This window comes from Hippopotamus amphibius, chromosome 9 (assembly GCF_030028045.1).
Source record: "Hippopotamus amphibius kiboko isolate mHipAmp2 chromosome 9, mHipAmp2.hap2, whole genome shotgun sequence".
Lineage (NCBI taxonomy): Eukaryota > Metazoa > Chordata > Mammalia > Artiodactyla > Hippopotamidae > Hippopotamus > Hippopotamus amphibius.
Window position 1 is genome coordinate 67,146,063 of NC_080194.1, and position 24,341 is coordinate 67,170,403.

General features: G+C 42.0%; 1 protein-coding gene across 5 annotated transcripts in view; it reads left to right on the forward strand.

Annotated features, from left to right (window-relative positions):
* RAB30 (RAB30, member RAS oncogene family) overlaps positions 1 to 24,341 on the forward strand; it is a 72,474-nt gene that overhangs the window by 9,626 nt on the left and 38,507 nt on the right. Inside the window, exons 1-2 of one of the 5 annotated variants that reach the window (XM_057749851.1) lie at positions 2,540 to 2,804; positions 17,980 to 18,075. The exons of 1 other annotated variant lie outside the window; for it this stretch is intronic. The gene's annotated coding sequence lies outside the window, so the exon portion shown is untranslated. Of the gene's footprint in view, positions 1 to 2,539; positions 2,805 to 17,055; positions 17,144 to 17,979; positions 18,076 to 24,341 lie in introns of those variants that run through there. 3 more of the 5 variants (XM_057749852.1, XM_057749850.1, XM_057749854.1) reach the window with 3 other exon arrangements.

Sequence of the window (24,341 nt, forward strand, 5' to 3'; positions counted from 1 at the left end):
TGAGGCTACCTTGGCTGAGACATCTTATAGCTATAAGCCTGAGCTTCCTTATCTGTGAAAAGAAGCCCTCGTATTAGACCAGATTATTTCTAAGGTCTCTCCCAGATCTAAAAGCCCTATTTATTTATTCATCCATCTATCCATGTATCCATACACCCATCCAGTATTAATTCAGTATCTGTTACACATCAGGTACTATGTTGATAGGTTCTGGTAATCAAGATTTGACAGAACACTGTTCTTGCCTGAAAGGAGATTGTAGGCGAGTGAAGGAGGCATAAGCTAGATGATTATTGTGTAGTGTAGCGGTATATACAGAAGGTGTAGAGGAGGGGCATGACCCTGTCTTGGATAGGAGAATGTCAAGAAGAAATGGTCCCAAAGACCAGGAAGATAAGACCGCAAGAACCTCATCCTTTCTGTTGTCCTTGTGTTCATAGGCACACTACGTATTGATTAAATTCAGCAAAACTTTGGTGAGCTCAAAGCTCTTTTTTATTTTAAGCCTTGTGGAAAGTTTAGTTAAATTTGACAGTTGTAAGGTGCAGCTGTGTGCCAAATATCGATAAGGTTCGGATTCTGTCAGGTTGGAGAAAGATTATAAGATTGCAGTTTTTTGTTTGTTTGTTTGTCTAAGGGAATTTAGGAAGCATGAAGTAGGCTAATAAGAGGCTCAAGGGCCTGGAGTTATTTGAGGTGTTCACAGCTAAAGTCACAGATGGTTATATTTCAAAGAGGCAAGTGAAATGGCCAAGATATTGGATAATATACATGATTCTCTCGAGACTACTAAGGACTGGTGAATTGCTAAGAATTAGAATGACCAAGTATTAGAATTCCAGTACTAAGGAATCAAACTGAGGATTGAGGGGGAAAGAGCTAGCATTTATTGAGCCGCTCTTATATATCAGGCACTGTGCTATGTCCTTTACATTTATAATTTTGTTTTATCCTCTCCACAATCCTATAAGGTCAGTGTTGTATCCTTTACAGATATTGAAACTGAGGCTTAATGAAGTTGTGACTTGCTTAAGGCCACAGCTACCAAGAAACTGAGCAGTGGCTCAAGCCTAAGTTTGTCCAAATCAAGGATTTTGCTCCTTCCACTATCTCATGTTTCTTCAGGATCCTGGAGTTTTCTATTTCTGGGGGAAGCAGGGTGCAGGACCTCCCTCTCATTCTCGGAGCTTGGGAATTAGTGATAGGAGAGGCCTACTCTTCAAGTTTCCCAACACCCCAAAGGGCAGCTCCCCCAATTTCCCATGTCTTCCTTTAGAGGTGGTGGATCACCAGCTGCCAGGGATAAACGGCTTTTACTAAAGCATTATTTTTTTTTTCCCTTTTCCTTTTTTTCTTTTTCTTTTTGGCTGTGTTGGGTCTTCGTTGCTGCGTGCGGGCGTTCTCTGGTTGTGGAGAGTGGGGGCTACTCTTTGTGTGATGCCCAGGCTTCTCATTGTGGTGGCTTCTCTTGTTGCGGAGCACGGGCTCTAGGCACACGGGCTTCAGTAGTTGTGGCGCATGGGCTCAATAGTTGTGGCTCATGGGCTCTAGCGCGCAGGCTCAGTAGTTATGGCACACGGGCTTAGTTGCTCTGTGGCATATGGGATCTTTCTGGACCAGGGATCGAACCTGTGTCCCCTGCATTGGCAGGTGGATTCTTAACCCCTGTGCCACCAGGGAAGTCCCTTTCTTTCCTTTTTCACCTTTTGCAAGTAATATGTGAGTGTTTGATCTTGGCAATTTGTCTCTTAGAAGTAGCTCATGAAAACTGTCTGAGAGAATGCTGTTTGAGGCCAGCTAAGTTTATGTATTTGACTCCCCTCCTCCCACCCCGGCTAACTTCAGTTCGTTTGCCCCAGATTCTATCTTTGGGGTCTTGAGAGAGCTTGTTGCCTGGTCCTCAGAGGCTTCCGAACATGAGGTTCTGCCAGGATCACATGGAGGTCTCAGCACTCCTTACCCCCTGCTTCAGGCTCCTTCCTCCTCTGTAAGGCCTCCCTGTGGGTACAAGCTGTGGTGTCTATCAGGGAGTGTTTTCCCAGCTGAGTTTGCAGGCGGACCAGGCATTTATCCCAGGCCCTTTAACCCCCCACCCCTGGAAAGTTCCCACATACGGCTGCATGGAACATAGGAAACTACCCTCCAAATGGGTTGATGAATTACGGCAGTGGGGCAGAGCCTTCTCTAGCTGGGCCATTTCTCTGCCCTGGCATTCTGTAGTTTGGGTGACAACAAAATGGACAGAGGATGTGCGGTCAGGAAATTGAAGCTCAAGTCTCGGCTCAAACCACAGATCCTGGGGCTGTGAGCACTTGACCTGTCTGAGCCTGTGTTCTTAGCTGTAAGTGAAGAACTGATGACAATCCCAGCCTCCTACCGTCATTGTGAGAGTTAGATTACTCAATGTATAGTGTAAAAGTGCTCTGTAACGAACCCCTGGAATGCATTATAGATGTCGTCAGTGGTTGTTATAAAACAACTCTGGCTCATTGAGAGACATTTCTGGAAACTGAGCAGGACGCATGCTCTGTCATCTCCGGCTCCCAGTTCAGGCAAAACTTTTCATTGCTCACGTAGGCATTCACGGTGTCACTCCTGTTTATTTTTGTAACCGTTTCATTTACAGTCTTATAAATGCTCCCTTAAGCTTTGGTGGTGCTTGAATATTTATTTTTGAAAACTCTGGTCAGGCTTGTGCACTCACGCCCAGAGCTCTGTGCCCCAGAGTGATTATCTGACTTCCTGGAGTTGCATGTGGATCCATTTCCCAATGAATCCAGGGACAGCAGGGCTGGCTGTGTATGGTAAGTGACGTTTATCTTGCTTGCTAGGATTCTAGACGGGTGAGAACTCATGAGGGTATACCCTAAGGTGGGGTTGTTACAACTTCACATATATTTCCGTTAATAAAATGAGAGTGGAGAGAGTATCTTACCGTAAGTGGCTTATGAGTTTAGAGCTAGAAGCTCTCAGAAACGGAAAAGAGTCTTTTGTGATTTGTCATCAGTTTGTTGGAATCATTACTCCGTTCTGAGAAATTTTCTACGTGTTCCCTCGACACTTAGGGATTGTTGCTTACTTCTGTCTTCTTGCTGCTTCAAATGACTGCAGTTCATTTTTCTTGGCTATGTTCTACAGAATTCTTCGAGTTGTAAATGAAAGACACCCAACTCAAACTAGCTTGGGCAAAGAGGGAATTTATGGGAAGAATACTGGGGAGTTTCATGTAACCATAGGAAGGTTGGGTGCAGCTGGAATCAGGAAATATTAGAGCAGGTAATTGCCTTAACAACCTCCCCCTCCCCCCCACCCCACCAAATTTCAGTGCCTAACACAAATGAAGTTTATTTCTTGTTCATACAACAGTTCAGCATCGTGTTCTCTGGTTAGGCCACCTTCTATCTTTCCAGGATGCAGGCTCCTGCCCTCTTGTGGTTCCCATCTCCTCTAGGTATCTCAGAGTTCTCTCTTTTTAACATGTAGATGGAGAAGATTGAAGCATCTCAGGTGTGAGGTTTTCATGGGCTAGGTCTGAAAGTGGCTTATATTACTTCTGCCTCATTCCATCAGTTATTACTTAGTACCTGACCCCACCTAATGGCAAAGGAGACTGAGAAATATGGCCTAAGAAGAAACAGAAATGGGTTTGGTGAGCATGTAGCTAGTTTGAGCCACTTAAGGACTCAAACGATGTCAAGACTCTGTCTCTTGCCTTTGCTTCACTCCCACATGGCAGGGAGGATGGCCAGGGATTGCTCCTGAACTCTAAATCTCACTATTGCTAACACCAGAGACAAACTGGCCTACACACTCATTGGCTGAAGTAAAAAAATCTCAGAGTAATGATTGGCTCACTTTGGATCATGTGACCACCCCTGGCCCAGTCAGTAGTAGGCAGAAGGACAGGGTTATTTGGCAAAGATTGGCCATTAGGCTGCTCTTAGAGAAAGGGCAGTTATTCTGAGAGAAATAGCCACTCCACTTGCCAGCCACTAAAAAGCCCCAACCTCTCTTTTTGTTTCTACTCTTGTGGAAAATTCAGCTTAATTTTACAGTTATCTTTCCAACCCTTCTTACCATGGCCACGTCAAATGATTGTATTTCACGAATCTATGATACTGTTATGTAAGACTATTCTGTGTACCGCTGAAAAAGAAAGAGAAGATAAGGTTTCAAATAAACTATGATACAATGCCAAGATGCCATCCATTGTAAAATACATCCTAATTTATAAGCTGTCAAAATGTAAGAAAACATGTTTTTAGAATTGATCAAGGATGATGTTTATTACTCCATACTCTATACTTTCATGCCCTAGTACCTCTTTTATTTGCTCGATACATCCATTCATTCAAAAAATATTTATAGGCCAGGTAACAAAGAATAAGACAGATTCAGTTTCTGCTCTCTTAATACCTTCTGAATCTCCTGCTTTTCCATCCTGGTGTTATGAAGTACCTGCTGGGTGCTAGGCAGTCTATATTTTATGGTGGAGGCAGTCTGTGTGCATTTCTGTATGCTAATTACCTAGACTCCTTCCAGGGATTTTAAAAAACCATGTGATGATTTTTTTTGGGGCCCTAGCGGATGTCTTGAATCACATGCTCCAGCAGGGAGAAGAGCCAGGAACAGGTACTCAGGGCTGTGCTGGGTCCCGCAGCAGGGGTTACAGTGATGGGATTTGGATGTGGGTGAGGCTATTTGGTTCTGGGATCAGAAAACTATCATTGCAGGATTTTTCCTTGGGGTGGGGTGGGGGTCTCAGAGCTCCAATAACATAATCCAAGTGTTGGATTCTTATCTTTCAAGCAAAGATGCCAACTTTAAACACTTTTTATTGGTTGAAAAATGCATGAAAACAAGACTCAGAAGGAATGGGATTTTTTTTTTTTTTTTGAAGTTTATGCAGAGGTCAACGGAGGGTCAGTGTCTGTCTGTCTGTTCTGGCTGTTGGAAAAAGCTTAACTAATGAGTCGGGAAAAGAATCCAAATGTAAACTATTCTTCTCCCCTCTGGTTTCTGAAAAGCCTGGAATTAAGCTTTGAGATATACAGGTTGTTATTGTTGTTTTAACCTTCCAGGCCAGTATATTTGGAGCATGGTGTGTGGGGGTGGGGGTGGGAATGAGATGTGTGAATCTACCTCATCATTGGGTGTGGGGGGCCTTCAGACTTCTCTGGTCAACTGGGAGAAGGGAGAGCTCCAAGTAGCTTCTTTCATTTATTTATTTATTTATTTATTTATTTATTTATTTATTTATTTATTTATTGGCTGCATTGGGTCTTTGATGCTGCATACAGGCTTTCTCTAGTTGCAGCGAGTGGGGGCTACTCTTCATTGTGGTGTGCAGGCTCCTCATTGCAGCGGCTTCTCCTGTTGCGGAGCACAGACTCTAAAGTACGTGGGCTTCAGTAGTTGCAGCACACAGGCTTAATAGTTGTGGCTCACGGGCTCTAGAATGCAGGCTCAGTAGTTGTGGGGCACGGGCTTTAGTTGCTCTGCGGCATGTGGAATCTTCCCAGACCAGAGCTCAAACCCGTGTCCCCTGCATTGGCAGGCGGATTCTTAACCATTGCACCACCTAGGAAGTCCTCCAAGTGGCTTCTTTAGAGGAGAATGCAGAGGGCAGAATCTCCAGATGAACTTTGTAATTCCTAAGGATGAGTCTGACAAGGGAAACTGTGGTTGGGGTATGCTGCAGGTGCTCAACTGAGGGATCGCAGAAAAGCACTCCCAGGACCCTTCAGGAGGACTCCTTGTTAGCATCCAGAAAGGGGAAGAGTGAAGGCAAGGAAGGAAAAAAAAGAAAAGCCAGAAACCTGTTTTTTGAAATTAGCAAAAGGTATATGCCCAGGAGTGACTTCTGGGTGTACAGAGAAGGAACATTAAAAGAATAATTGCTGGCTGTTTATTTTGGAAAGTATGTGCAGTGAGAGTGGAGGCAGGCTTTATTGTCTCGGTTACCTTGCTCCAACTTCCATTAGTGTTAATAGGATCATATATTCTAGACTTTCCTTGGCTTGCTGCCCTGACATAAATGTTTGAATTCCTTGTTTTGGTATTATGTATTCTTAACAACAGAGGGAAAGAGAAACAGAATGTTGCAAGCTAAATTATCCTGTATGCCTTATTTTGGGTGGGATTTATTCTCTTGGGTCCATGGCTATTAAGATTATCTGTTTAAATGATCTGTGTTTCTGATACCTACTTCTAGATAGCTTTATAATTTGCTCAAGGGGTTTGTTCAGGGGATGGTTAAATGTATTTTTTATTTGGTGGAACAAGGTGAGTCTTAATCCTGGTTATCTGAGCTCTGGGCTGTTTTTGGTGCCGCTGTCATCCAAAGGGCTAGTAGAGCTGCTGCACGGTCCCCTTGTTGTGGCAAGCTGACACTGGGGACGTCTATTAGGCAGTCATTTGATACACATTGACCCAATTTACCCTCTTGGTGGAGGATTTAGTTCTTAGGGTTACTGCTGTAGAATCCATTTATTCAATTAGACAAGTAACAATTGAGTTCCTGCTGTGCATACTGGTTCAGATTTGGGAATGCTCTGTCCTTAGAGCCAGAATGGGACTGATCAAGCAGAATTAGAATGCTAAAATTTCCGGGTTTAAAGGGACCTTAGAGCTCATCTAATGCAGGGTCAGCAAGCTTTTTCTGTAAAGGGCCAGAAAGTAAATATATTAGGCTTAGAGAACCACTTAGGCTTAGGGGGTCTCTGATGCATATTATTCTTTATTTGCTTTTATAACCTTTTAAAAATGTAAAAATCACTCTAAATAAACTGGAGAGACCATAGGCTGGATTTGGCCCAGGAGCCATGGTTCGCCAACCTTTGATCTAATCTATTCCCCTCGTTTTATCAAAGAGGAAACTGAAATGATCCTCCCTCCGCTCCCTGCTTCCCACCCCCACACCCAGGGTCACACAGCTATTTCTTGACACTCCTGGATTGGTGACCCTTTGTAAAGGATACCCAGAGGTTCAGGCCCACACCTCAAAATGCCTAGTCACTTTGCAAATGTGTAGTTTTGGTCCTGAGAGAAGTATGAATTTTTGTTAATGATTAAGTCATTAGGTGTCTGCCACATTCCAGGCACTGTGTTTGGAATTGATGATGTGAAGTTAGCATGACAAAGTTCCAGCCCTCAATCAGCTTAGTTGCTAGTGCAGGCAGATAAGATGGCAGTGTGGAGAGTGGTGTATGGGGATAAGTTGTGGGTGCCATGGGAGCACAGGAAGGCTCTCTTCCCTCAGTATGTGGGATGCTTATGTGGGTGAATGAATGAAACTATTCATTCAATGCTCCCCCCACACTGGTATTTTGGAAGCCACTACCCAGCCTAAAGGAAGGGGACAGGACCTGGCTTCCCCTGCACTTGCCTGTTTTTCTCCCTGGGGACTGGTACCTTGTGCACATCCTATATATGCATAGGTAGGTTATGAAATTAAAGGAGCAAAAGTGAAAAATGGTTCAGAGAAGGGCAGTTTATTTGTTGTACCAGTTTATCTAAGCAGTGATACTGAGACACATATGAAATCATACAAGATCAGTCATAGAGCCTTTTAATATTCTAGAGCCGGAAGGGCTTTTAGAGATCTCTTAGCTATACCCTTTCATTTAACAGGTAAATAGTGAGAGGCTCAGAGATGTTAAATTTCTTACTCTGGGTCACAGCTAATTAATAGAATCTCAGGGTTATAAAGGACCTAAAAAGTGATCTAGTATAACCACTCAGATAATAACAAATAATAACAATGATAGCCAACATTTATTGAAGTTTATTGACATGTATAGTAACATATATTATCTCATTTAATTCTGACAGTAACTCAATGTAAGAGATATGATTACCCTGCCCATTTTACAGCTCAGGAAACAAAGCTTGAAGAGATTAAATAAATTTGCCCAAATTCCCCCAGCCAAGTGGTAGAGCCAGGATTCAAGTCCAGGCTCAAGTGCTTAATCTGCTCAGAGGCCTTTACTCCAGCTTTTCTAAGTGTTTGGTCTGTGCTTCTCCCTTAGCTTATGAGCTCCTTGTGGGCAGGGGCCACGTCCCCTTCATCTCTATTTCCCTGTTCTGGGTTTGGCATGTAAAATTTCCTCAACAGATGTTTTCTCAGTGAATGAATCAATGAGTCAGTCAATCAATCTGTGCTTTAAGCAGTTAACACTTCCAGTAACAAGTGAATGGGAGCTCAGTGGCTGAACTAGACCCATGCCCAGGTCTGCTGATGTCTAGTCCTTCTACCAGACACCTTCTACCAGACACATATGCTAATATGCAAATGTGGGCCAGGAAAGCCTATCATTCTGCAGCTGTCTTTATAGTGTCATTGAACAATTTTGTGAATTAATGTGCACAGAATTCTCTTTGAACATCAAAGGTCCCCTGAAGACATGACAGTCTGGTTGTTTTCTCTGAATCGGATGAAGTTTGTGGAGCCACTGGAAGATTCCTTCTGCATGTGGTACCTTCTCCCTTTTGCACAACCATTTTATTTATTTATTTTTTTATAAATTTATTTATTTATTTTATTGGCTGTGTTGGGTCTTTTTTGCTGTGTGCGGGCTTTCTTTTTAGTCGCGGTGAGTGGGGGCTACTCTTTGTTTTGGTGTGCGGGCTCCTCATTGCCATGGCTTCTCTTGTTGTGGTGCACGGGCTCTAGGCGCGTGGGCTTCAGTAGTTGCAGGACATGGGCTCCATAGTTGTGGCTCACAGGCTTTAAAGCGCAGGCTCAGTAGTTGTGGCGCATGGGCGTAGTTGCTCCGCAGCGTGTGGGATCTTCCGGAGCAGGGATCGAACCCGTGTCCTCTGCATTGGCAGGTAGATTCTAAACCACTGCGCCACCTAGGAAGCGCTGCACAACCATTTTAATTTAAAGTTCTAGTTTCAGACTATTGTCTGAGACATCCTGGGGTGTTTGGGCTAGAGAACTGAGGGATTCTGTAAGAAAAAGTGGGCATGAATTTGGCTTTGAGTCAAATAATGCCTAAAATAAATATTTTTGCTGCATTAAACTTTCGGTTTTGATGGATGAGAACAACCAGCTCAGTAAAGGTACAGTACCGTGAGACATTTTCTTTCCTTTCTTATGTAAGTTGAATGTTTTTCTCACCTGACAGTGGGAACAAATGAGAATGCCTGATTAGAGTTTTTTGAAGTCAAAAACATTTTAATAGATTTGTAGAGATTGTTCTGAAAAATTAATCACTCTACCTAGATTACTGCTTTTATGTAAACAACACTGCGGGCTTTGTTTGCTGTTCATTGTAAGCAGACGTCCTCTCTATGGCACAGGAAAGCCAAGGTCCTTGGATTTCATCTCGGAAAGCCATAGCCTTTGAACCTAGGCCCTTGGGTTGGTTCATATAAGTCAATACACAGCATTAATAATTGCTGCATATCACTTGGAGGAAAATTCAAATTAAATAAAGGAGGCTTTCATCTGGTTGTGAAAAAACAGATTTCCGCTCTATTGATAAGAATCTTGAGGGATTTTCAGGAGGAAGAGATGTAATGCAAGATACTCTTCTCATTTGTAGGCATTTGAGAAATCCCTTAAAATAGAGAAACGTGTGAATATTTGTTTTCTAACACAAAACAATTCAAAGACCTGCCCACGTTTTTTGCCAAAGTTTTTTTTCTTTTCATGCTCTAGCCAACTTGCCACAATTTTTTTCTGATTATATCAGGGATTAAAACCTTGCTTGAGGACGGATTGCTAACTACTTTTAAATAGGGCATGCCTCTGGTTTATTGCAGTTTCTATCTGTTCTACCTCCCCCTTCAGCAACAGTAGTCGTTGTCTGTATAAAGGAATGGGAAGGGGAGGATGGCAAAAAAAAGGATGAGAAGGATCTGTTCATTACATAGTGGTAATAAATTTTCCATGTCATCATGTTCTGGAGATAGGTGGATAATCTTTCTTTCTAACTTTTTATTTTGAAAATTTTCAAATGAACAGATTAGTGCAAAGAACATTCAAAAACTCTTTTTACTAATTGTTAACATTTTGCCACATTTGCTTTATCTGTATATACAGATTTATGTTTTGGGGAGGCAGACATCGTCATATTTGATCTCTAAATATTGTCAGTATTTGTCACCTAAGTATAAGAACATCCTTCTGCATAACCACAATACCATTATCATGCCCTAGAAACTTACATTGATTGCATAATATTGTCTAATATACAGTCTGTATTTAAATCTCACTTTTGATGTTACCTTTCACTGCATAATAAATCCTGCCAAAACTTTGTGGCTTAAAACAACCACTATTTATTAATGCTCATAACTCTGTGGGTCAACTGGGTGGTTCTTCTAATGTGGATCAGGCCCAGCTGACCTTGGCTAGGCCCCCTCAAAGTCTGCAATCTGTGCCAGATCCACTAGGGCCTGGCTGGTATACGTTGCCTCAGTCTGAATGGCTGGTCTCTGCTCCAGAGGGTCTCAGTACAGCCCAGACCTATCCACAGCACACAGGCAGATTCTGAGAGAGTGTGGAAGTGCGCAAAGCCTTTTGAGACTTAAGCTTGGAGCTGGCACAGCATAGCTTCTGTTGCAGTCTTTTTGCCAGAGCAAGTCACAAGCTCCTTTTGAAGTGAGGTGCTGCAGAGTCATATTGCTCAAGGGCATGGATACAGGGGAATGAACAAGTGCAGGCATTTTTGCAAACAGTCTGTCTTACCCCATTGTCCAAGTAATATGAATAATATTGTTAATTTTATAATGTTGATAATAGTTAATTTTTTTAATCCAAGAACTAATCAAGGACTATACATTAAATTTAGTATCTTTAGTCTCTTTCTCTCTCTTTTTTAGTCTCTTTAAATCTATGAGTCTCCCTTCCTCTTTTTTTATGTTTTATGACATTGGTATTTTTAAGATCCCAGGGCTGTTTTCTTAAGAATATTTTACAATCCGAATTTGTCTAATTATTTCTCCATGGTTATATTCAGGTTAGCCATTTTTGGCAAGAATTCTAAATAGCTGATGTTTACTTCCCATTGCTTCACAAGGGGAGGCACATTATGTTAGCTTACCCCATTATTGGTGATATTCAGTGTAATTATTTGGCTAAGGTAGGGTCTGCAAGATTTCGAAATCCTAAAGGTGCTATTTCCTATAGGTAGATTTGTATTAAGTCTGAACATTTGGTGCTAAAGTTCTTCCAATCACATCAATGTATATTTATTAGATACTACTGTTTATCTAGTCTTTTTTTTTTAGTAAATTTATTTATTTATTTACAACTGCGTTGGGTTTTCGTTGCTGCGTGCAGGCTTTCTCTAGTTGCGGTGAGCTGGCGAGTGCGAGCAGGGGCTACTCTTCGTTGCAGTGCTCGAGCTTCTCATTGTGGTGGCTTCTCTTGTTGTGCAGCATGGGCTCTAGGCTTTCGGGCTTCAGTAGTTGCAGCACGCAAGCTCAATAGTTGTGGCTTGTGAGCTCTAGAGTGCAGGCTCAGCAGTTGTGGCGCACAGGCTTAGTTGCTCCTCCGCATGTGGGATCTTCCCGGACCAGGGCTTGAACCCATGTCCCCTGCATTGGTAGGTGGATTCTTAACCACTGAGCCACCAGGGAAGTCCTCTAGTCTTGAACTTAGTACTATGGCAAATCTAAAAGAATGGTAAGGAATGTTGACTGTCGGAAGGAATATATAGTTTGAGGTTGAGTTTTACTCTTTTAAAAGCTGAACAGAGTACAGGAGTGGTGATTCTAAGTTAATGATTGGTTTATAAAAACTTTTTATTGAAGTGTAATGTACACACGGAAAAGTGCATGTATAAGCATGTAGCTTGATGAAGTTTTCGAGCTGAACACACCAGAGTAACAGTACCCAGATTAAGAAACAGAATATAAGCATATCTCAATAAGTCTGATTTTTAACCATATAGAACTTATATGCAAATGATGGTTGTCTTTTTTAATACCAATTTTTGAGTGGCTCAAGAAAATCAATATCACTTTGATACTGATTTCAAATGGTGTTATCTAACTTGATCACTCTGTATTCATCCTGCTTGATTTGGAATCTCTTTCACAATGTCCATACACCAGTTTCTCCTCCTTGATTTCTGTCCCAGAGCAGAAGGTGACCTCTCTTTTCCCAAGGGTAGCCTTTCGCTACACAACCTGTCCCTCCCCTCTTAACGTCCTTAGGTCTGTCCGCTTTCTATTTCCTTCTTGTATCTCCTCCATCTATCTTTTGTCTTCAGTTTCTCCTTTTCTTTTGGCTCCTGCTCCTTAACCTTCTATACTTATCAGTGGTCCTTCTGCTTCTCCTCATCAAGCTAGTGTTCTCTCCCTCTCCTTTTTATCCCCCGAATTCTTAAAAGACTGCCTCCTCTTCCTCTTTAACCCATTCATCCAAATGCCTTATGTGACTTGGTTTCTTTCCCCACCATTCTAGTGAAGTTCATCAGCAAACTCCGAGTTATTAAGTTAGCCTTTGTCCTCTCAGATTTCTGCTTTCTTTGGAAGTCTTACTCATCTTTTGTTTGAGACTCTCTCTTTCCTCAGCTTCCATTTACTGTGTGCTCTTGGTCTTCTGCCTACTGCCCTGAGTGTCCCTCTAACAGTTTTGACTTAAGAACAAGAGTAATTCCATCTTCTTTTGGTCTGTATGAAAATGACATTTCTTAGTACCTTTTTTCATGGACATAGTTATCTGCAACTTGAAGATTGTGGTTCTAATGGCAAACTCTCAATTAAATTGATGTAAATTCTCTGTGACCTTAGTTTCTTGATGCTGTGCCTGGCATGAACTCAGTAAATGTTTGTTGGAATCATTTATGCATTCAGTTATTCTTTTATACATTCAAAAATATTTACTAAATGAATTTAATTGTGAAATTTAACAGTAAGTTACTTTGTTTCCAAATTATTGAAATATGGCTTTCTTTGTCTTTTTCTTTCAACCTTTGTTGAAGTTTGTTTATTTACTTATTTTTTTCCCCTAATTTGGAAAATGACTAGCTAGATAACTCTTGGATAAGTTATTTAAGCTCTAGAGTCTGTTTTCTAATTTTTAATTCAGAGATAATAAGTGCCTACCTTCTGGGTTGTTGTAAGGATTAGATGGAAAAAATGTACTTAGAACACATAGCATATGGCTAGCATGTAGTAATAGCTCAATAAATATTAGTTATTATTATTCTCACTATAATGTGTCAAATGCTGGATTTGGGTCCACACAACAAACATTCTAAATTAGGCATTGTTGGGCTTCCCTGGTGGTGCAGTGGTTAAGAATCTGCCTGCCAATGCAGGGGACATGGGTTGGATCCTTGGGTCAGGAAGATCCCACATGCTGTGGAGCAACTAAGCCTGTTGGCCACAACTACTGAGCCTGTGCTCTAGAGCCCTCGAGCCACAGCTGTTGAGCCCATGTGCTACAGCTACTGAAGCCTGAGCACCTAGAGCCTGTGCTCTGCAACAAGAGAAGCCACACAATGAGAAGCCCGCACACCACAACAAAGAGTAGCCCCCACTCACCGCAACTAGAGAAAGTCCATGTGCAGCAATGAAGACCCAATGCAGCCAATAAATAAATAAATTAGGCATTGTTTTTCTCATTTTTCAAAGAAACTGAGACTTAAAGGATTTAAATACATTGCCAGATGTCACAGAGCTAATAAATTGCAGACCTAGGATATCTGATTCCATAGCTTGTGCCTTTTGCCTATACAAAAAGCCTTTTATCATCTTATATGACACTAAGAAGTAAACTAGGAGTCACTTTATAGTGAATGAAATAAGCTAATATTGTTCTCATTTACCTTTAGAAGGTAGGACATTCCAGGAGAGCTCTGCCCTGTTGGGCAAACTCCAATGCCAAAGGCCAGATTAATAAGATTTTATCTTAAAACCACAGAATTCTAGGATTTGGGATAATTTTAGGTTTAGAAGGAGTTGCCCACCCAATTATTTTTTTTTCCTTTTTTTTCTTTTTAAGAAGTTTTATCCACCCAATTATTGAATTCACTAACTATCTAGCCAGGGGGGTCATCTGGTTTATTCTTTAACCCTTCCAGCGACAGGAAAGCTGTCATCACCGCGGGGCACCTCATTCCACTTTCCACAGCTCTGACCATGAGACAGCCCGTCCTTACATATAACTGAATTCTGTTCCTGTCTCCCTTCCATCCATCGGTCCCAGTGTGGCAGTGATGGATGGCCCATGAAGTAAGTGGAACCCTTGTTTCCTAAGGCATCCTTTCAGATTCTTGCTATTTACTCTATTTTCACCCCCAACACCTTTTCTTCACCATTAAGTAGCTGCAAGCCTTTAATTCACAGCTTTCCCTGAACAAACACAACTGGGCCTACTTTTTTCTTCTTCTTGATGTGATAAGAATAAAAAACATGCTATCTCCTGAGCATTTTGCTTTTCCTGTAGTCTTTCTCATGATACATGGGACTGCCATCTACCCAGTTGTTCAACCTAGAAACCCAGGAGTTTGTTTCCTTCCCCATTTACATACAGTGCGTTAGCGAGTCTGTTCCGTCCTATCTCCAAATAAAAAACCTACCTCTGCCACCATCATCCTGGTCCAAGCCACCATCATCTCACCCCTGATTGCTAGCTCTTGCCCTCTCCTTGTGCTCTGTCCTCCACACAGCAGCCAGAATCATCTCTTTAAAGTACAGATCAGATCATGCCACTCCTTTAATTATAACTCGTTTTTGATTTCCCGTGGACCTCCCAACAAAATCCAAATTCTCTTCTGTGGTTGGCAAGGCCCTGCCTTGTCTCAAATGTTCTTTCTTCCCTCTTGCTCACACAGCCTGGTCCCTGGTGCCCTTTATGTTCTTCAGATGTCCCAAGCATTTTTTTCTATAAGCGGTACTTGCCCTTCTTGTTCTTTCTTCCTGCACTCTTCTAATTTAGCAAAGGCCTGGCTCCTTCTCATCTTTCAGGTCTCAGCTAAAATGCCAGTTCTTCAGAGTGGCCTGCCCTGATCACTCACCTGAGGTCCTAATCTCATCATCTGCACCTCTCTTTCAGATCACCTTGTATCCTCATGAGAACGTAAGTTCTTTGATAACTGGACCTACATTACACAGTAGCAGTCAGATCTTCTACAGGTGGCGCAATAGCTGCCCACGGCAGGTGCTTAATAGATATCTGAGGAATAAATGCCTGGCCTCATGATGGAATGTCGGAGTCCTATTAAAAATGCATTTGAATCTGAGCTTTGCCACTTTCTGTGTAACTATGGGCAAATTGTATTACCTCTCTGGGCTTCAGGTGCCTCATCTGTATAATAGCCATCTTATCTACCTCACAGCATATTGTGAAGATTAATTAAGATAGTGGCTGTGAAGGTACCTGCCACAGCACCTGGCAGGATTAGGTGTTCAGTTCCCCCTCCAAGCAGGGTGCTTAATTCTATACACATGGAGAACAGTTCTATCAAGTTTCAACCTGATTAATGGAACTGTCTGTATGGCGTGCCTGTGTGTGTGACCTGTAGCCTGGGTGTAAGATGCCTGTGACTCCCCTCAGGTAACACTTGCCTGGCTGGGAAGACAGTTCCAATCCCGCATATTGGCTGTGGTACAGAGGGATGCTCAGTCTGGTAACTCAGAGGTGCCAAGCCCAGGGCATTCACTGGGCTGCTGAACACAGACTCCCAAAAAACTGAGCAAACCTGACATCGTGTGGCCCATCTCTCGTCAAGATGGATTGGGATGCTCTGTCTAGACAGTAGTCTCCCTTGGGAAATCACAGTTGCTCTAAGAGAAGGCACATGGTCTGCTGTTAGGAATACAAAATAAGCCTGTGAGCTATTGATGGAGAAGGGAGGGGGGTTTGCTGTGAGGTGTGTGGGCCTGTGGAGCAAAGCCTGCAGAAAGGAGCTGTTGGCTTCTACACACACAGGTATCACAGGCTACACCATCGTGGTGGTGGCCTTCTCCTTCATACATGCAGTGTTGACAGAGCCCACAGTCCATGGGAAATAACCCTGTCAGCCTCCCCAGAGCCACGATTCTGAGGATTGCTTGTAGGAAATGGAAGGTAATCCTGGAATGTGAATTACCTGATGAGAAGTGGGTCGCTATGCAGCTTGTTTGCTTGGCATCATGGCCTCTGTGGTTCCCTTCTGTAGGCTGTTAGGGTGAGTGTTTTCACATGGCAGGGGAGGAGGTTCTAGAATTAGCTAGACCTGGGTTCAGATCCTGGTGGTGTCATGACCTTGGCCAAGTTACTTAGCATCTAGCTTTAGTTTCCTCATTGAAAATGGGGGTAATAATGACCCCATCTTGTCTGGTTGCTGTGAGGATTAGATCATATAGTGTGTACAGAAAGCTTACTTCCAGGCACATAGCTGATGTGTATTAAATGACCATTCTTTTTATTAAACAGGACAGGTCAGGATTTTGAGTTTGTTTTTGATGAGCCTCTCCCATATTGAACTTTAAGTCTTGATTCCGCACTTGCCAGCTGTGTGCCTTGGACAAACTATCTAACCTCTCTGAGTCAGTGCCTTTATCTGCTCGGGGCAGTTTATAATTCCCACCTCATAGTCAAAGTAGAATAAGACCAGAGCACCTGACATGTAGTAAGTGATCAAAACATTTATTTTCTCCCTTTTGGTTCTTGAGTATCTGAAATACGGTCCCTTTAAGCTTGTTAAGATTCCTTACTAGCCTCGTATGCAGCTGTGTTCAGACAGCTTTGGCAGAAGGAAAGAGGCCCTTTTTTTTTTTTTTTTTTTTTTTAAATGACTGTTTCATAATCTGTTGGCTCAGACCTGCTGCCGCCACTCCCTGTGCTTCTCAGGGTTCCTTGGTCCTATTGCAATTAGCGTGTGCCTTGCCTCTCACCTAAATGGCCCTGGAAGGTGGCTGCTATGGAAAGCATTGCTGAATACAAAAAGGATCTTCCTCCCTGCTCTTTGGGGCGAAGCTGGCTCAGGGATTCTTAGTGGCAGGGGGAGGGGCTGGCAGGCCTGGACTGCAGTTGGACTTAGCAGCCAGGAGTTTTCTGGTTTTCATTAAAATTCTCTGGCTGTCTTTCGGGATTGCTCCATTGGCTATGACTCTGCACTGGAGCCGGTTGTGCTGTTCTCTCAGCTACACACACCCATCAAATCACAGTGGCCCTGAGGATGAGAGAAAATTGCAGGTGGGGAACAGGCTGGCTAAGGGGTCTTGCTCAGCAGTCTTTGTGACAAGGGACTCCCATCTGCAACTGCAGAGCTTGAGTTTTGCAAAATCTTTTTTTTTTTTTTTTTTGGATATACGGTAAACTGCATATATTTAAAGTGTACAATTTGATTTTTTTTTCTTATTAGTAATGTATATATGGCAATCCCAATCTCCCGAGTTTTGCAAAGTCTTAAATACTGATGGGGAGTAGATAAAGCTGAGCTGGCAATGGGTAGCAGAGAGAATCCTCTTAGAGCTTACTTCTAATGACAGACTTGCTCTTGAGAGTAAATAAAGGTTTCTTGCAGCTGTCAGAGGATCCCCAAATGTGTAATGAATGAAATCAATCTGATTGAATCATTTTTCTAAGGTGCCGATACCCTCATATGCCCAAGGGATTGGGGTTGGATGGCACTTCTCTGAGGGTGACAGACGACATTAAAGAAGATTCTGTTTTTAAATGTTAATTTCTGGTAGCTGAAGAAATTTCACTTGAGATTGAAACCTGAACCTGAAAACCTAGGTTCAAAATTGTGACTTTGTTATTGACTTGCTTTGTGACCTTGGGCAGGTGACTTCCCTGGGTCTCAGCTTCCCAGGGAAGTTGTGAGGATTAAATGAGATAAACTCTGTTAAGCTCTTGGCCTATCATATGTTCTCAGAAGATGGTAGATGTTGAGATAAATTGGGCTAGATTTGACCTGTCACTCCAACTCACCAAGGTATATCCCAGTTCTGTCATCTAAAACATTTGTTCTGCATCCCTCTCAGCTTTGTGTCTTTTAAGAATTCGAGGCAAATGTGTTTCCCTAGGGCAAGCTGAATCTTCTTTCACTGGAAAAATACATCAAAACCACATTATGATGTTTCCCCGTGAGAGGCTTACAACGTTGGATATTTCATCTTCAGGTAACTTAGTAGAAAAAAAAAGAATTTTTCCTATACTTCTCAATGGGTAGGTTGTGAGAAAGCCATTTTAGTTCATCTTGGGTATAAATGTCCTTGATCTGCCCAAGAGAGCATTGCCGAGGCTCCCATTTGCCTTCAGAGTTAGCTCCATTTGCAGGCTTTTCTCCGTTCACTCTTCAAATCCTGTGTTCTAGCCACAGTGGACTGCTTACAAAGAAAACTAATTCATATGAAAACTATCATACATACCAAAGAATGCTTTAAATATGTATTTGCAGGTAAAAAACAGTAAAGTGAAAATTGTATATCCACCATCTAATTTATCAAATTGGACCTTAGAAGCTAACCTTCTGATACCTTAGAAGCTGCTTGGGTGCCTTCTATCCCCAAATCACACCCCTCCCCTTTTTTTAATCTCTTTTTTTCGGTGTGAGGGGGAGCTGTACCGCACGGCACGTGGGATCTTAGTTCCCCGACCAGGGATCAAATCCACGCCCCCTGCAGTGGAAGTGCGGCGTCTTAACCACTGGACCACCAGGGAAATCCCCCAAAATTACCTCCCCTTTTCTTCTCATCAGAGGCAGTGGTTATCCTGATGCGTGTGCTGAGCATTCCCTTCCTTTCCTTTATGGTTTAACCACCCATGTTTGTGTTACTAAACTGTACATTATTTAGTTTTTTAAAACAAAGGAGCAAGTACGAATGTAGCAAACTGTTAAAAACGGGGTTGCCGCTATTAGATCTAAAAATGAACTGAACAGACTCAGGTTCACAGTCTGGCGGTCGCTTCCCTGGGGGTTACGGAAGGTCCTGATGGGAAAGTTAGTGGGTAAGGTTGTGAGTGAATCCTAGGAATTATAAGGCTCACCACTACTGGGGCAGCTGATGAGGCTTCGTGTGGGCCAGACACTGGACATCTGGTAGGATATGGTCACAGAGAATGGACTGCTATGTCTGTTCTACTTCTAGTTTCTCTGTGGCCTACCTCCAGCTCTCAGCAAGCTGGTCAAAAAGCAAAACTCTTCCGTGGGATGAAGTGAATGCCCTCAGCTGACCCAGATGGATAGCATGGAGGGGATGAACAGATACTTCATTAGCACATGGTCATGACCAGTAGTGCCAGAAAGAGTCTGGACCCAGTTTACCTGTCATTCTTTCTCAGATTAAAAAGAGAGTATGCAGTACCACCTATGGAATATTCTTACCTGAAAGTTGACCCCTAAATCAATCAAACCTCTACAGCTAACCCTTTTTTTTTTTTCAAATTGACTAATTTATTTTAAAATAACAAGAACAAATTGAATTATATGTTAGCATAAATAAAAATGATGTTTTCTGAAACAAAAAGAAATTAGCAAGAACACCTTGTTTATAATTTCTGCTAATTTCTTTTTTTTTCCAGTTTTATTGAGATATAACTGACATACAGCACTGTATAAGTTTAATGTATACAGTATAATGATTTGATTTACATACACCATGAAGTGATTATCATAATAAGTTTCATGAACATCCATCATCTAATATAGATACAACATTAAAGAAATGGAAAAGGAATTTTTTGGACTTAGCTAGCAGTCCAGTGGTTAAGACTCTGTGCTTCCACTGCAGGGGATGTGGGTTCAGTCCCTGGTCAGGGAGTTAAGATCCTGCATCATTCGTGGCACCACCAAAAAAAAAAAAAAAGGATTTTTATTTTTCTTGTGATGAGAACTCTTAGGAGTTACTCTCTTATAGTGCTAACTTTATTAGAAGAGAGGGAAAAGGATGACAAATTAAATTATACTCTAAGGAAGCAAACAGATGAATTCGTGTGTTGGACAACTGCCTTGGCTTCTGCAACAAGTCAACAGCATGAAAAAAATAATAACGTGACTTAAGAATCATAACCACATGTAATGCATGAAGCTTATTTTGATTCTGATCGTCTGTGTATTAGTTTGTCACAACTGTCATAACAAAATATCACAGGCTGGGTAACTTAAACAACAGAAATTTACTTTCTCACAGTTCTGGCAGCTGCAAGGCCAAGATCAAGGTGCTGGCAGGGTTAGTCTCCTCTGAGGCCTCTCCTGGCTGGCAGATGGCCACTCTCTTCCTGCCTCTTCACACGGCCATCCCTCTGCACACAGTGGCCCTGGTGTCTCTCTGTATGTGCTAATCTCCTTTCTTCTCCTCCTTCTCCCCCTTCTTCTTTTAAAACTTAATTTAATGATGCAGAGTTGTTTTACAGTGTTGTGTTAATTTCTTCTGTATAGCAAAGTGATTCAGTTATACGTATATATGTTCTCTTTCATATTCTTTTCCATTGACCTCCTTTCTTTTTATAAGGACATCAGTCAGGTTAGATTAGGGCCCACCCTAAAGGCCTTATTTTAACTTAGTTACCTGTGTAAAACCTATCTCCAATTACAGTCACATTCTGAAGTATACGAGCACATAGGGATTCAACATATACATTTATTTTTTTGGGGGGTGGGATACAGTTCAGCCCATAACAGCCTAATTATAAGAAGGCATTTTTGAGATGGGGAAATTTTGTTATGGACTGATATCAAGGAATTATCGTTGATTTTTCTAGGTGCAGTAATAGTAATGTGGTGTTAGAAAATGGGTAATGTACTTCACCTCTGAAGTATACAGAGGTGAAATGCTATGATGTGGAATTTGTTTTAAAATATTTAAAGAAAGAAAAAAATAGAAAAAAGGGAATAGATTAATTAATAGGCCAAAACATTCATAATTGTTGAATCTGGGTGATGGGTGTCAGGAGCTTACTTCTGTTTGAAAATTTTATAATCATATATTTTAAATATTTAGGTCAACAGTAGCAAAGAGGGTTTAATGGCAGTGGGGTTGTTGGTGGTGACCGTCTTCACCATGTCTGCCCTTCTCTAGCCTGGTTGGCTTCTTCATGTGGCCCTCTTGGGGTTCTCTGTTGCCTGTCTCTACTAGAGCCTCTGTTTCTTATATACAGCTTGGTGAAGGACATCCTACGTAAGCTTCTTAAGAAAAGGTTCATGGAATGTGAATTTCTGAGATCTTATATGCCTGAAAACGTCTTTGTTCTATTTTCATACTTGATCGATAGTTTGACTGGGTTCTTAGATTTCATTCTAAGTTGGAAATCATTTTTCTTCAGAATATTAAAGGCATTGCTTCATCGTCTTCTTGTTTTTATTGATGCTGTTGAGAATTACTATGTTATTATAATTTTTCTTTTTTCTGTTTTCTCTTTCTTGGAAATTTTTCTTATTCAGATATTGGACCCCCGTACTGGTTCTCTAGAATATTCCTAACTTCTCACTCCTGTACTCCATGTCTTTGTATTCTGATTTTACTCTCAAGGAGATTTCCTCAACTTTATCATCAATCCTTTTGTTGAATTTTTAAAATTTATGCTATTAAGTTGTCAATTTCTAAGAGCTTTTTCCCCCTGTTCTCTTAGTGTTCCTTTTTTATAGTGTCCTATTTTTGCTTCATGGGTGCAGTTTTATTTCATTTTTGTGAGAATATTAATGGTCTTCCCCCACCCCACCCCCACTCCTCTCCACATAGTAGCTGTTTCCTTCACCTTGCTTTTATGTGTTTGCTGTGGTCTGTATCTTCATTAGAGGCTTTCCCAATATGTCACTCTGAATGTGATCCTTGGTTGTGTTGCTTCTGGTTAAGGGCAGGGCGGGTGGTTAAAAAAAGCTGTCGAGCCCTTGACATTGAAAGAAGTGAAAGAAGAGTGAAAGAAGCCACTCACAACAGAATACCATGTAGTGTATGATTTCATTTATACGAAATGTCCAGAATAGGCAAATCCATAGAGACAGAAAATAGATTAGTAGTTGCCTGAAGCTGGAGAGTGGGGTGACTGCTAATGGCTATAGGGTTTTCTTTGGGGTGATGAAAATGTTCTAAAGTTGATTGTGGTGATGGTTGTACAACTCTGTGAATATACTAAACACCACTGAATTGTACACCTTTAAAAAATTGAATTGAGTATGTGAGTTATATCTTAATAAAGCTTAATATTATAGCTTAATAAACCACCCCAGTGGTGATGGTTATACAACTGTGAATATACTAAACACCATTAAATTGTACACTTTTTAAAAGGGTGAATTGAGTTGTGAGTTATATCTTAATAAAACAGTCCAAAAAAAAAGCTGTCAGGAAACCAAATATGGGATGGAGATCATTAACTCTGAGCCTCCCTGTGGCTTGATCTGGGTGGGCTGTTTGCTGGGAGCCCCTGGGACAGCATCTTCAGGTTTTCCCTTGGTTCTGTTCACCCAGGAGGACTCTTGCATCCTCCTTGCAGAGTGTGGTCCACCTGATAACATTCTGGCAGTCAAGAGGAGAGGGCATATGAAAACCTGTTACATTTCACCTTCAGCAGACACAGCACCCTGTCTTTTTCTGTTCACCTTCAATCGTGCTGGGTATTCCTGGGCTAGAGACACTCTTACTTTTTATTATTGGAAATTTCAAAGATTTACAAAAGTTGAGAGGATAATGCAATAATCCTCTATGTTCCTATTACCCAGGTTCACAAATGATCGCTTTATGAACATTTTCCCTTCATCTGTATCCCTCATTGCCTTCCTCAGATTATTTTAAAGCAAATCTTAGACATTTCTGTTTTATTCTTTCTAGACTAAGCCTCCAGAATTCTGTCAGTGAGGAGGGGGCGTCTAGGGCTCTAACTTCTTTTCAAGCAGCTTTCACTGTGGTCTTTTTTTTTTTTTTTTAATTTTTATTTATTTATTTATTGGCTGCATTGGGTTTTCGTCGCTGCGCACAGGCTTTCTTTAGTTGCGGAGAGCAGGGGGCTACTCTTCATTGCAGTATGCAGACTTCTTATTGTGGTGGCTTCTCTTGCTGCAGAGCATGGGCTCTAGGCACACGGGCTTCAGTAGTTGTGGCATGTGGGCTCAGTAGTTGTGGTGCATGGGCTTAGTTGCTCCGCGGCAAGTGGGATCTTCCTGGTCCAGGGCTCGAACGCATGTCCCCTGCATTGGCAAGTGGATTCTTAACCACTGTGCCACCAGGGAAGCCGTCACTGTGGTCTTTATCATCCTACATCCCTGCTCTAGGAGTACCCAGTACTGCCAGTCATGGGCCTGGTAAGGATTCTGTAGTTTAAATGAGCCAAATTCTCAGCTTTCCTTGCATCTGGTTTAGGATTCAGATTTCTTGAGTCTGCTAACTCTGCTACTACTTATTCATCTGCTCCCCAAGCTTCCCAAATTTGACACCATCATCTTCTCTCCTCTTTCCCTGGCCTAAACGGTTTTGTTATTAAGAAAAAAAGCAGGGGTCAGTGATATTAGATGCATCTGCTCAGTGTGCCCCCTCCTCAAGAAGATTGGCTGCTTTTTTTTTTTTTTTAAGTTTTGCTCTGTCCATCCTTATTCTTCTCAAACCTAGAACCCTCTTTTATTTATTTACAGATGATTGATTTATTTGCCTGGAAAACTCCTTTCAGATTTTCTGAGAATGAAGAGGAATGCCCTTGTTTTAACACGCCTCTCTTCTGACTTAAGCCCAGGCAAAGTTAAGGAGTCCCTGCATTTGTGCCTTGCTGGCATTGTGTCCTCCCCTCTGATTCTAGCATTGTTTGCCTGAGCTCCGCGTGCTGCATTGCAGTTGGTTTTTAACCTGTCTGTCTTCCCTGTTGGCCTGGGAAGCAGGACTTGTGACTAGGACTATATCTTGTTTTCCTCTGTACCGTGAGCACAGTGCCTCGTTCCCAGTAAGCATTTGTTAATCCCCAGACTGGGTAATGGAGCACCACGCTTCCAGGGTGGGGACAGGCAAGCAGTCTTGCCTCTCATAGGCATGACTGGTAAATATTAAGGAGCGGAACATGCCCTGTTGGCTTGTTGTTAAGCAACATTGTTCCCTTTGCTTTCAAGTCTGGTGTTTTTTTCACCCAGTCAGCAGGTTGGAGAGGGCGGGAGGGCAGCTGTAAGGCTGTAAACATCCTACCAAAGAAGGAGTGGACTCACTCACAGATGCCTTGTTTCTCTCCGGTGATAGAAAGGCTTATAGTCTACACGCAGCCTCTCACTAGAGAAGGGAGTACATTCGTTCTATCTCAGCTACTCACTCAGCTCTGCAGGGTCTTCCACTGCCTTTTCCTTTTAGACATGATGCCAAGAGAATTTTTTTAAAAATTTTATTTATTTTTGGCTGCATCAGGTCTCAGTTGCTGGGCGGGGACTCTGTTGCAGTGCGTGGGCTTCTCTCTAGTTGTGGCACGTGGGCTCCAG